The sequence below is a fragment of the Pleuronectes platessa genome, chromosome 5 (assembly GCF_947347685.1).
Source record: "Pleuronectes platessa chromosome 5, fPlePla1.1, whole genome shotgun sequence".
Lineage (NCBI taxonomy): Eukaryota > Metazoa > Chordata > Actinopteri > Pleuronectiformes > Pleuronectidae > Pleuronectes > Pleuronectes platessa.
Window position 1 is genome coordinate 24994317 of NC_070630.1, and position 14152 is coordinate 25008468.

At 41.0% G+C, this 14152-nt stretch overlaps 1 protein-coding gene across 3 annotated transcripts in view; it reads right to left on the minus strand.

The window, feature by feature from the left end:
• lsamp (limbic system associated membrane protein) overlaps positions 1–14152 on the minus strand; it is a 191615-nt gene that overhangs the window by 49041 nt on the left and 128422 nt on the right. The window lies entirely within an intron of this gene.

Genomic DNA, 14152 nt, shown 5'->3' on the forward strand with positions numbered 1-14152 from the left:
TTGATGCAAGCCTTGATCGGGAGCAACTGGAGGTGAATGAGGGTCGCTGTGATGTGCTGCCAGTGCCAATAATGATAGTAGATTGTATAACTGTTAGAGGAGTACTCACTAAGGACAAGGAATACTACTGAAGTAGCTCTGCTGCATTACCACAAGACAAGAGAACAGTGTTGTGCATGAACGAACGCAAAAGAACGCGTTCATTGAACACGTTCACTTTTGTGAGAACGGTGAACTGAACGCAACTCAATGACAAATAATGAATTTGAACGGTGAACACGTTCATATTTCAGCGTCCTCGCTTATGGACGACAGGAAACTTCTCTCTTTATGTGTAACGTTATTAAAGTCCAGCGAACACGACACACTTCTTGTTGTAACTCCGACACTCCTGTCATCCACTACTGTGTTCTTCACTCCCCTTCCTCGTTCACCCTTGACATGCCAACTCATCAGCCAATGAGAGCCTGTCATGCCAGGTAACTCTCCATCCATTGGTCTAGAACTGTCACTTGCCCCACCCCGACTGGTTCACTGACCCTCTGGAAATCCCAATACTTATTGACATGGTGTAGTTTGCTGAACATAAGTCATAACAAACACATAGCAGTCAAACAGAACATAAACCTAAATGCCAGTCCGTTACAATATTATCTGAGGTCTAGCTAATACGTTACGGAATGTTTTCCTTCTCCTGAGGAGAGACGCTGTCTAAATCGAATGCTTGCACCATGTCGTTGCTCAGTGCCCGTGAAATGTCCGCGATGTAGCCTAACCTGAACCAAGTAACTCGACTTCGCACTACCCATGATTCATCGCACACACACATGCACACCAAACAAGCAACATATTCCAAGTGTTTTCTTCTTTGGCCAGTGTCTCGGCTCCGAGCCGTAGTCTGGAGCTCGGCTCACGGGTTATCTTGGCTCGCTGTCCGGACCGCTCCGTGAAGAAGGAGGAGGAGATGTTTCTTTACTTGGAATGCGGCCACTTTATTTCTCGGATATACAGCAGGAGCAACACTCACATCACCTCTAGGTGCTCCGTCACTTCTCCTTATAAACACACTTTGAACTTCTCTTCCCACAATACCCAGGTGCACTACGTCACACACTACAAACTTTCCTTAAAGGGGCAGGCCATACCTGCAACACAACAGCTCTGGTCTCTTACAAAAATGGCTCACTTTCCACCTTAAACTATGAAATGAACTGAACTATGAACTAGTTCAGAATTTAAATGGTGAACTATGAACGTGAACTGTTCATATTTACTTGTGTGAACTGAACTTTGAACTAGTTCATGAGAGGTGTGAACTTGCACAACACTGCAAGAGAACATCCAATTTCAACCAGACACGGCACTGGTTGCTAACAATGGCTAAAACTAAACGTCCCCCATCCTGTGAAATAAACTAAATTTCTGACTTGAACTGGATCACAGTCTGTGAGTGACAGTCCCAGCTCTGACATATCGCTTCCGAGGTCAATGGAATGCAGCATAGTTCTCGTTACCTTTCAACTTCCTCTTTGCGCTTTTTATATGGATGACCTCCGTATCTCTAAGCCTCTTACTCCGTCCCATCCTGCCTTGCACTTCCTGTATTCTCTTTGTCTCCTGCCATTCTGTCTCCTTGACTCTTACCTCATTGCTGACACCACTTCTTTGTCTCCTTTCTTCTCATTCTTCCTTCCCTAGTTTCCGTTTCTGTGCTTTGCCTTGAGCTGCAATCTAATGAGCGAGTTGCTGGTGTTGGGAGACTGTTTCCTTGCTCCGAGGACAGATAACAAGCCTAGATATTATTTACCACAGTGGCCACTGCAGCATCTGACCATCGCTCTCAAATACCACCCCTCCAGGAAAAATATTTCTCATAAAATCCATGGCTGTGCATCAAAGCGCCGGAAAGAGGGACACACTTGACCATACTCAGCAACTGTGGCTATGAGATGCCTATGCAGAGAGCGACATATTGTAATGAAGAGTCATAAATAATTTACCTCTAACAAGTGATAAGCAATTTTTTCTCATTAGTAGGATGTGTTTTAGTTTCCCCGAGGGCCTCCATTCTGATTACAGTGCACGCCTGTGCCTCTAAAGAGAAGGTGTGGAAAAGGTTTAAACAAAGCAAGACCGCTGTAGTCACTTCATGGAAAGTTACTAGTCTGGTGTTTATACTTTTGCTCATTTAATACATGCAATTTCTAACAAAAATTCACATCACTTCGCACGAACTGTTGAATCAAATACTCCCCCATTTGTTTTAAAGCAGCGATCCATCAAAGAGACATTCAAAAAGACATATGCTCATCAAGACAAGTGTGTAGCACGTCCCTCCCACACACAAGACTGAGTACGTAAAGCATTGCATAAGCACTGGCTTCAATATGGTCCAACCAAATAGCATGCCAGACATCTGGCAGGGCAGTGGGCACTGGCAGAAGTAGCAGCCAAGTAGTTTTACTAGGAGAGAGCGAGGATGTGCATAAGTATGTAATGCATGAAAAGCACATGGCAGATGTCAGCCAATTTGTTTTTTGAAAAATTCAATTTACAATGGCTTCAAAATCGTATCCTGCATGTCTCTTTAGATCTACATGACCATATGACTTTCATCAAAGACTAAATGGCCAAACATTTGCTAAAACTGAAAACAGACAAGACAGGTCCTCATTCCATCTTCCCAAATTCATCAATCTATTGGTTCCCTCTCTCCTGCCTGTTTCTTTCCTTTTTTTAACGTTTTTTACAGCATACATTTATTGTGTAGCCCATTTTAGTTATGATTATGATTTCACACTGATCCATCCAGTAGAGCATGGGACATATCACTTACAATCTCAAATCATAAAGGCCCCCATATGCCTGTATTGGTCATGTTTCCAGTCTCCCCCTATGCAGACATCAAATGTCATCACCAAAGTCAGTCGAATTTGGAAACTACAACATCCTTTCAAAATTTTAAGGCAGTCCATCTGCTAGCTGTTGAAATGGTTGATTCCAGATCACAGAGGAATTGTGACCAACAGATCAACAAGCCAACATGGCCATCCCTCAAGCTAGGCTGCTGGCATGGCTAAAAGCATGGCTCCTGCTCCTATTCCAAGAAGGCCTGCACTTCTTTTGCAAACTGCTGACAGTAGAGAGAATTAGAAAAGGGAAGTAGTTTGAATCCACATGGGTTTTCGGAGCGCTGAGCCTGCTACAACTGAGCCATCAGGAAGCCTCTGAAATCAGATATCTCTCAGCGTGTGTCTGAGGTTCAGGCTTGTGCCACGGACACATGCTATGTGCGCACAAAACAAAGGCAATTGTTCCTCATGCTGCTTTCTCCACGTCAAGGAACTGAATTGATGTAACATGTGGAATCATTATCAGACCACAACAGCCATATGCTGTTCTCACCAGTTCAAAATGAACAATTTCTGCTAATATTTAGCATGTTCTTTTCACCTCCGTTGACATGTGTCTGAGGAGCAACCCTCATGTTTGCCTCTGTGCTCTTATCCAGCGTGTGGTGATAAAGTGGGATCAAGGCCTAGCAGTAGGAATGACCTGAACACCAAGGGGGCTGATTGACAGTCCCCCCCCCCCCCCCCCACACACACATACACACACATCAGGTAACGCTGAGCACTCATGGAAGAAAGGATGACAGTATTCTATTAAGCCACAGCAGGGTAAAAATATTAATAAGCGCACAGTTGCAAAGGGTGACATTCTCAGAGGGCAATCACAAGCAGTTATATTCATCTATACACAACCATGCACATTTGCCACATGCTGTGTGTTGCACACCAGACATACACTGACACAACCTCTGCACACACCTAACCTCATCTCTTCCCCTCTGAGAAAGCAGGTGAGGTCATGTTTAACCGTGTCACTCAATCTCACTTCAAGAGCCATTCACAAGCTCGAGTGCCAAAGGGCTGTCCATCTATCTGACAGGCCCAGGTCACTTAGAGGATGGAAAAAGATGGAGGGAAAGGATACTGGCAGGTTCTATACAAGTAATGGCTATGCGTGTGGGGAGCGGAGGTGATGGAGAAAGAAATAGTACTCCTCTATATCAGAGATAGGACCGGGGGAGATGCTGGTCAGAACTGATGGCCACTGGCTCGCCTGGTTAGTCAGTGAAATATGGCTGTGGTGGCTCACCTGCATCCCCTGGAAATACCCCTGCTGTCATGGGTGCCCATGGGATGGCCCCATTTAAATGCATGAGAGCACCTCTTGCAGCCAGCATAAAGAAGATTAAAGGAGGCTGCAGCTTTTTATTTTTTTTTAGAGATTCAGTCTAAGCAACATAAGCTCAGTAGCCCAGGGAGAAAAAGGGAATGGTAAAGTGTTGCTTTCATTAAAACTTCAAGGAGTCAGTTTCATTATGAAGGTTCAAAGGCAGTGGGAAATGTGTGTGGCTGCTTTCTCCCACTCTCTTTTTCTCCATCTCTTATTCCTCTACTTCATCCAACAAGGACACTATATGAAATAATGGTCAATGTGATATCTTTATGCAATCTTGTGCCTGGAGGACTGTTGTATATGAATATGTGTCTTTTGGCCTATGTACCATAATGCTCATGGCAGGTATGTCGGTGCATGGTGCGGCTGAGTGCCGGCCCTCTCACAAGCCAGTGCTCCAAACTTTGATTTCCTCTCGATAATGTTTCCAGGCTAAAAACAAAACACCATCAGTGCTTTCAGAGATGGTCAATCAAGTGTGCAAGATAGCATTAAAAGCTGCTCCGATCAATATTTATATATCTTTATTTTTTAACTATGGATCAAATTACAGTTCATAAAGTGAGAGGTGTTGCTCTTGGGGACAAACCTGCAGAGAAATATCCCACAACTTAAACAGAGAGTTTTAAAGTCTTCAGCCTTATTCTTCTGGCTTTAAGGAATGTAACTGTTTTGATTCAGTCTTACTTTTCTCACAGTTCTTTCATACACTGTATAGTAGACTGCCTGACCAGCGTCACACATTGGACCAAGCTGATGAAGACAAAGTAGTTCATTTTACATATAAGGAGCAAAAAACATGTTAAAAAAATATTTTGTCTATAACCTCTAGCAAAAAGACAATGTTTTCAACTATGTTTGCAAGAGCTCCTGCAATGACTAACACAGAACATCGTGAAATGATGTCATATGAGTAAAAAAAGATCCCATTAAAACTGAAAATAAAATATACAAAAAAAAAAAAAAAAGATCCCATAAAATTAAAGAGTGGATCCGAACCAGGAGGCAGATCAAGGAATCATAATGATTTTTTCCATATTTCTCATGGAATTATGTGTAAATATATTTAGGGGGTTGCTATTGATGAATGTTTTCATACAGATCCAAATACAATCTGCATCTAGTGGATTTAAATGTGGTTTCGCAGAGGAGCTTTTTTTAACTCCTGTATGGAAACAAATCAAAACCTTTAACTACCACCAATGTGTTTCTGAGAGACGTAACGTGGCCGTAGCTATGAAGGTGGTTATGACTTAAGGGGGATTGTGGGGTCAATTTTATTTTCGTTATTTTAATGATTTGTCGCTATCTTTATATAAGTAAATTATAATAACTTTTTGTTAAACTACTAAAATAGTTAAAAACACCAATCTCAACTTAAGTCTGTTTGGAATTTACCATTACAAATATATTTTACCATGTGTTCCTAAATGTGTGTGACCCATCCCTCGAGCTGCAACATCCCCCAAATGTATTTCCCTAAACACAACTATCCATTTACTAAGAACATTACCATGTTAACACAATGGTTAGATTCTGTTTACAAAACGGTTGCCTGCTGCTGCCTCAGTAGTTTGCAAAATGAACAAACCCACTAGCTCAGGTTGAGGTATATTCATCTTTATTTTCTTCATCTGATCTTTGACCATGTACCGACACACCTACATGAGAAACATTGATAAAAAACCTTAATTGAAGCACACCTCTGCATTGTGTAGCAAATTGCAGTTTAGGTGACATCAATCTGGATGTATAGTACGCAATAAACACTCTGCCATTGGACAGAAACTATATTGTGTTCAAGGTTTAAAGTGCTGTGCTCCATGCACTATTTGGCTGCTGGAAAATCCGCGACAAGTGATGGCTTTGCCTTCAGTGAGAAGCTGCTAACAACAGCTGTACGGAGCACAGGGAGGAAGACATTTTGTTGGTTTGTTTACTTTTTTCTTCTTCTGCGGTGACAAGCTTAATTGATCCCTGTTAACATTCAGGTGTCAGACAGACGAGGAGGGATCATCCAGCCCACAGATTGCAGTCTGAACTCTGTGGCTGGCGGCAATAGAAGCAGCAATGTGAATGTGGGTGTAATTGTGCTGTGTGCTGGGCTGCAGCAGTAGAGCCAGACACACTGCTGATATCTAAAATTAATTGATAGCCATACCTAATCCACACTTACCCTGCACATCTCTTTCAATTTGTCTGCCTATTCCTGGTCTTTTGACCTCCTTTCTTAACAATGTAAGCCCATGTGTATTGTAAGAGCAAGACATTTGAACACCCCAGCAATAGAATAAACGAGAGGTGGTCCACAACATTCACGTGTAATGACTGTGCAGGGGAGGGGGGCGGAGAGAAAAAGAGGAAGGAGGATTTGCGATGAGGAGGGGTGGGGGAGATAGTGGATGGAAGGCTTCTCGGGCACAGCTGAAAGGTTCTGATTGTCCCATGGTAATCGTTGAAAGGTCACCCGTCATCGTTGTATGAACTGTAGGGGAGAAGATTACGTGCAAATACACAGGCACACATATGTACGGCCACGCACACCTGCCCCCTCCTGCTAGGGTGATCTTTAGAGTCACGTGGCCGCCTTTAGAGACTTCTGCGGATTAGCTGCTTAAATACCACAACACTGTGATACCAGGACGGAAGAAACGAAGGGATGGATAAGTGTGGAGGAGGAGGCATTTGCCGGTTGCTATCTTTTCATTTGAAATTCAGTCATGCCACATAGGGATAAAGGTTGTGTCCTGTGGCTGGGTTAGAGAGAGTGTTGAGATTAGAGCACATACTGTTAAAAACAAGGAAAAGGCCACTTTCCAGATACAAAAAGGTTGAAACAGCCAACATGCTGGAGGGGATAGTGTTTTAAAGTGTAAAAAAAGTAAGTTTTCTATGAGTTCTTTGTTTACAGGAGGTGTAGACATAACTAGATTGTGTTTGTATTAGTCTGGTTTTGTGGGGCGACCAAAAATAAAAAACTTCCAACTGTTACATTCAATTCCGTCAATTTTTCATGCTACGCAGCAGGTTCCTGCACGTCATTAAGACGAGTCACTTCTCATTGCCCCAACATATTGAAATGGGGTCAGAGCAACCATGGGAACAGCTGCTTACGGGATTATTTACTTTGGCTACTACTTTATAGTCACTCTGTTTCTGTGACATTTATGAATGGATAATGCCATCTGTCTTGGAGGGGAAGCTGCTCGCAACGAGGGTTTTGGTAATAACTTGTAGATTTAGGAGCTAATTCGGTTTGTACAGCCACATTGGTTCTGCTCATGAGCCAAAGAAACATAAGACTTATTATGTTGTTTTGAAAATTATCCAGAATATACATTCCAGTGAACGTGGCTTTTGACTTTATATCACTTCCATTCAAACGCAAACAATGTGACGAGATGGTTTAAAGCGATATAACATCTAAAACTGAAAATCCTTCTCATTATCTACCCACCACTATGCAGATGGAGTGGTGGGTGAAGTGTTTGAGTCCACAAAACACTTCTGGAGTCTCAGGGGTTTCTTTGGTAGAGCAGAATCCAAAAGAATTGAAGTCAATGGTGAGTGCTTCTTCAGACGTAATTAGACAACAGAAAACCCATGACACCCACTTTGAAGTGGTTAAAATCCAAAGTTTATCTCCAACATTTAGTGAGGAAACTGAAAATATCAGGAATTCTAAAAAGAGTTTGGTGTATTTAAGCCTGGCTCTCAAACCATTTTATCACCACGTGTGGCGCTGCTGTTCAGTAAAAATGACAGGCTATAAGGTTACCTACATAATTTTATTAAAAATCAATACATTTTAAAGTTTTGCCTTAATCCAAAAGTTTGAGTATCAGATCAATGCTGATAAGAATCAGCTGATCGAGCACTACATCACTGGAGTGAAAAATATGTGGATAAAGAGACAACAATCAGCACACGTATACCTCACATGCACAGGTTGGTATACTTACAGAAAGACATGCATGCATGCACACACACATTCATTGTATAATCACTAGCAACAGGACATTGCATGTCAAAATCCATCCAGCTACTACGAGTAGGGAGCTGGGAGGAGAAACTCCGGAGAAGTCTGGAGCCTCTCACTCAAACACTGCATTCTAAAATACAGCCCCTCCACGGAATGTCAGAAGATTATCCAGATGTTCAGTGCATGTGTGCAGGCAGCTTTAGTTAGCACACATTAGCATGCTACGAAATGCCAATGAGCACTAGAAACCAACTACAGCAGCGCCTGATGGGGCTGTCATTACTTCTGGAGCTCTTTTAATATCAAAAACCACAGTATTGGAGAAATGCTCTATTCATCTAGAAGGGGCTGTGATATTTAAAGGGATAACTTTAAGACTAAATTATGTCACCACAGGTAAAAAGTCAAGGAACCACCCAAAGTAATTTGGTTCATACTGTGGCAAACATGATTATATCAGCCAAATGTCAACAGAATCTATTCAGCAGTGGTTGAGCCATCTCATAAATATAAAGAGGAAAAGTAATCCTCTTATCACCATGGATATCTGTACAAACATGCAGCAGTTGATGATATTTCCGTCTAGTAGTCAAAGTGGTGGACTGAGTACTTGACAAACTGGCTCTGCAAAAGCTAGAGTGACATTCCCAATGTAGGCCTCCAGTGTACTGACCAGTATGAGCTCCTGATCAAAATTGCAGTGTCTTTGGTCCCATTCAGACCAGGTATTAACATGCGTTTCCTGCGATCTCTCCACAGGTTGACAGCTCGAACTATGTCAGTTCACATCTGGCATTAGAATGCATCTCCTCATGTGTCTCCAGTGAGCATCTGAATTACACCCACTGACTGCTAATCTGAAAGATGTTACTTTATCGATCCCCCAAGGGGGAAAGTCAATATGCAGCACAAACTGTAATATTTAATAATTAGAAGGATACTTCAACCCAATCTTACATACTTAATAGTTTATTTGTACAGTGATCGACTTATAATTGCAGATTCTTGTATGATTTATTCTGTTTGAATACCCATTTATTACCTCAACCAGGGAGTTTATGTTTTCATCAGTTTTTGGTTTGTCTGGAAGTTAACAGGATTACGCAAGAAATACTGGAGCGATTACCATGAAACTTTGTGGAAGGGATGTGTTTTGGTCAGGGATGCCATTGAAGTTTGGTGCAAATCCAAATCAGGTTTTCTTTTACACTCTTCAACTTAGTGAGGGTGTTTTTCCATATTTGTACTTATTTCTCAGGGAATAATTCACGGATCTTGATGGGAGAAAATCCTGGCGTGTTAAGAACACTGATGAGTGTGACATTTTGTGCAAATCTAAATAAAAATGTGGTTTCCTATACGGAGACTGTTTGGCCTTGGTGGAGGTACGTGCTCCTCTTATTGCCATTCTAAAAGTGTTTCATTTCCTACTTCCCCATGTCACTCCTTTGCTCACAGATTACTGTTTAATTTAAGTCGCTTAAATACACTTAACTATTGCTAACGTGTTATTTAACTGTTCTAACAGAATTATGCTTAAAAAAAACACGGGGAAAAAGGGGAAAAATCCATCATTTCAGATGGAGAGGAGTAAAGCTCATGCATATGACAATATAAAGGAATAATCCATTTAATGTTTATTATGTCTTTTATATTTCTTTCGCATTTGGAGACATCTTTCCTTTAGGAGTGTATCATAAATAGCAGCCAGGTAGTTTATATGGGCTACAGACAGGATTTAAGAAAAAGGATGTCAGCAATAAAGTACAGAGTGTTCCCCCTCCACGGCACTGCTGTCTGACTCACTGTCTGAGTATACTTTCTCCTAGTTAATCAAAAGGTGGAATATTTAACTAGAATTTACAGCAAACTCAGAGTGCAGCGCAGTATGTTTCAATGAGCTGATGTTAGTTTCAAGTGCATAAAGTGTATTAGATTGTAATACCTCTCCGAAGGCTTTAGGACAAGTGAAATGGAGATTTTTACTGAATGCGGAAAAAAACATAACCAGATAAGATTTAAAAATGTCCTGACCTTACTTAAAGCAGTATTCAAACAAACACAACCAATCGAATTAACAAAAAAGGAGAGCAAAGAACAAAAAGGCTACATGGCATTTTAATGCATGCACATTTAAACTCATTATTACATTCCCACATCTAAATAGACTTGGCAGATATCAAATTCCAAACGTCAAATCATCACGGCGATGTCCTGCTTTCCCATCGGCAAAACTTCTACGTTTCATAAAACTGGAATTGGATCTGGGTGGAAAGCCTGTCATTATATGGGGATTCTTGTCATGTGTGGTGACCCTGCTGCTTGGAACCATTCGTCTGGGTCTTGCGACTCCGCCAGTTTCTCATCCAGCGCAAATTTACTTTGTCTGATCATTTGTTTTCCAATTACTTCCCTGTCCCTGCTAGCAGAAAATTGTCAGCTTTGGTTATGTGAACCCGCTCTTGGGTCCGTAACCAGGGGCAATGTTTGATGCTTAGAACATTTTCGTAGCTATTAAAAGATGAAGGCCGGGTGAATTATTATCCCACAGAGTTGATTGGGTTTTGCAGGGGTTAGTCTAGCTTGCTGCGTGTGAGGGTATAGAGCAGCCACTCAGAAAGACACATCGATCCTCCCTTAGCGAACTACTACAGAACACGCAGAGTAGAAAAATAAGTGTATGAAACTGTACATAAGCAGAAGTTAAATATGATTGCACTCATGCTCTTGTTATTTATCCAGTGTTGAACATTCACTAGTTTTCCTCCATCTATGTCCAATATTTGACCACTTGAACAGTGAATAAAGCGTCACAGTATTTGCTCATAATAACACATTCACTGTAATTGCCAGGAACCTGCGCCTTCAGCACTGCGCCGCAATTTAGATGAAAGATGCTGAACCGAACCTCAAGGAGGAGATTACACCCACGTAGCGGGGGAAATACAACAGATGAGCATGACAATGGCAGACAAAAATTGAATGGGACTTTGAGCAGAGGGCAAAATAACAGGGAGAGAAAGCAACAGAATCAATGTTTGGCTATAACTGTCGCATTAGCTGTGATAAATGAGGCCGCCGACGGAAACTCTGAAAGTCGACGTGGGGACATTCCAATGATCAACTGCTGAATAATCGGACACAATGGATTCTGGGAAGGAGAGGCAATACGCTGCCACGGATCCCAGAAGAGGGGCATCAATTCATATATTGACCTTTAAAAATGCTATTAATGGATGATATCTTCAGTTCATAGCTGTATGACAAGTTCTCTAGTATAGGCTATTGTGTGTGCAGTGGAATTACACTGTGAAGCACTTCCTCTACTGACAGCCTGCAGCATTTATCTGGGGGTCAGATTTCACACACAGTTTAAATTTCAAATGGAGAAGAAAACATCCTCATGAGTGATGAAACAGTCCTGTATAGTGAAAGGTACTTACATACACAGCTCTGTGTGTCGTGAATAAGTGGGTCCGGGTAACTGACAAATGACGTGTGTATTCGCAGTAACACAGCAAAGTGAGAAGATAAAAATATGGGTGTTAATGAGGCTGCTTCATGCAGGATTATGTGTTTGCCATTCTTCTCTTTGTCTTGTATTTTTAGACAGATAGGAGGGCTCAAAATTCTCCTGTCAGCACCTTTACATTTTACAATTCAACTTATATCTTGTTTAATCTTTACAATCCACAATGTGAAAACACAAGTTGTGTTTTTGCTGAGGTAAACTGATGTAAGCAGTAAAAATATTTCAATCAAATCATTTTAAGCAGGTAAGTGAATAAACAAGCTTAAATTATTGAACAATGTTCAGATGGTGGATTTTACTTCCATGAGGGTCCCTCAACTACTTTAATGAATTTGAATAATGAGTTAATTAATCATAAAATGACTCAGAGAAGATAATTTGGCTACATTTATAGTCACCTAATTATGCAAAACTGTCAAAAGTTTGCTGCCACCAGCTTTTCTAATGTGAATGTGTTGTTTTTCTGTTGTTTAAGGTTGTAAACTCTGTTTTTTAACCATATTCTTAACTTAACACACTGAAAAACATGTTGAATAAAAAAAAAGTCAGATCAAAAATATAAATCATTGCAGGGTTGCAGCTGCAGGCGTCTAATTATTGTATGGTGAGATAAAACTACTTTCCTCCAGATTTTTAGAGACAATTACTTGACACGTAAAATGTATGCATACAAATTGCTGTAAACATATTAAGACTAATGAATGCAATGCGAAGTAAGACAACAAACATTTGATTTATAGATCAGCCCTATGATGGAAGATGACCTGCCTTGGTTCTTGGTACTGCACTGACACAAATGTCTCACAAATGAGTGATTATTCAAACTATGAAGAACTTAAGAAATGTAAGAAGCTGTTGCCCACTTTGCAGGGATGCTAATGGCGTCTTAATTACGGCACTCAAGTGCATTAAGATGTATTTATCTGAATAGAGCCTTTAAAAAAAAGGCAATTCAATGTGCTTTATATAAGATATAAAAAAAGCCAAGCAGGCTACATATAAAAGATACATAGGGCAATCTAAAAGACGCATCTAAACAGGATTTTAAAGGAATGCAGTAAAGCGGACCATAAAAATAAAAATTGAATAACTTGAGCAGTGGCATCAAACATTTGCTTGTGCCTTGATTTAAAATAACCAAAAGCTGTTTTCTGTGTGTTTGATTCAGAGTTGTGCTGCATGAAAAACTGAATGCTGCTTTATAATGTTTAGTTTTAACTCCAGGGACAATAAGCAGACCTTACCAGGACGGCCCTAGAGGACTGCTGCCGTCACGACAAGCAAGGCAAGCAGTGCTCCACCAATTAAAGCTAGAAGTAGATATCGATTAGAACGATACCCGAGTGGAAGATTGCATCTCTGAAAAATGTTCTGTCCCTTAAGGGATATGATGTGAACTGTTTGCTCTTTTCCTGTGCCCTAATTGTGACTGCATCTCTTGTCTGAGATTTTTGTGGGCGTGTCCTCTAGGCAACAGTAAGAGTGGCGTTTTTGGGATACTTTCGCATGTGCATTGTGGATAATCCTGACATCTTTAACATGTGACTGGTCATAGCCCTACTGGAGACAAGCATGCTCCCATACTTCCACTGTTCTTACATCAGTTATGAGGCAATGTTATACACATGTACGGATGCATGTGGAACCTGAAGCAACTTGCACATTAAGACACATTAAGATCACATCACCACTGTTTTCTTACACAGCATCAAGAGGCAGCAGTAAGAAGTAAATGTGTTCCCTGCTCTGTACAATTAACTTAAGCTCGTTCACAGAGAACTAAGTTCTCCAAGATCTACAGTAAGTTTATGACAGAATATTGAGGCGGGAAAATACAGTACTCTCTCTGATGAAGAGAGATCTGCTCCTTCTGTTGTGAAAAGGAAGGTTTCGCTCCAGTCCATTTAGAAATCATCCTTTGTGTGCCGCAGCTCATAACAGAGCAGCACCAGTCCCCGAAATGATTTAAACCACTCTCTGCTCTGTTAACCAACAGAAATCAATGTTTAGACATGCAGAAAACCACTGGAACCATCATGGATGTGTCTCACTTTGCTGGTCTTGTGAAAAGCTGAGTGACAGTATAGTGAACATTATCGACTTTTAAAATAAACAAGTTGTTGAGCCTGCTGAAGACACGGGCACGGACACATTTTTGTAGAACTTGCTCATTTTTGTCAGTTTCTTGGCGTTTGCTGTTATCTTTGAATTGATCTCCTCTGGCACTAAAATGATTATTCCTAGTTTACCTTTTGGCACGTCCTTAGATATTTTGTGGTAAGTAAGTGCTAATAAAAAATGAAAAAAGCACTTATTTAATGAACTAGCTGTGTAGTTATAAGCAGTCTGCGAATGATGGTCAGCACATTTCACTTCCCCCTGTACCCACATGC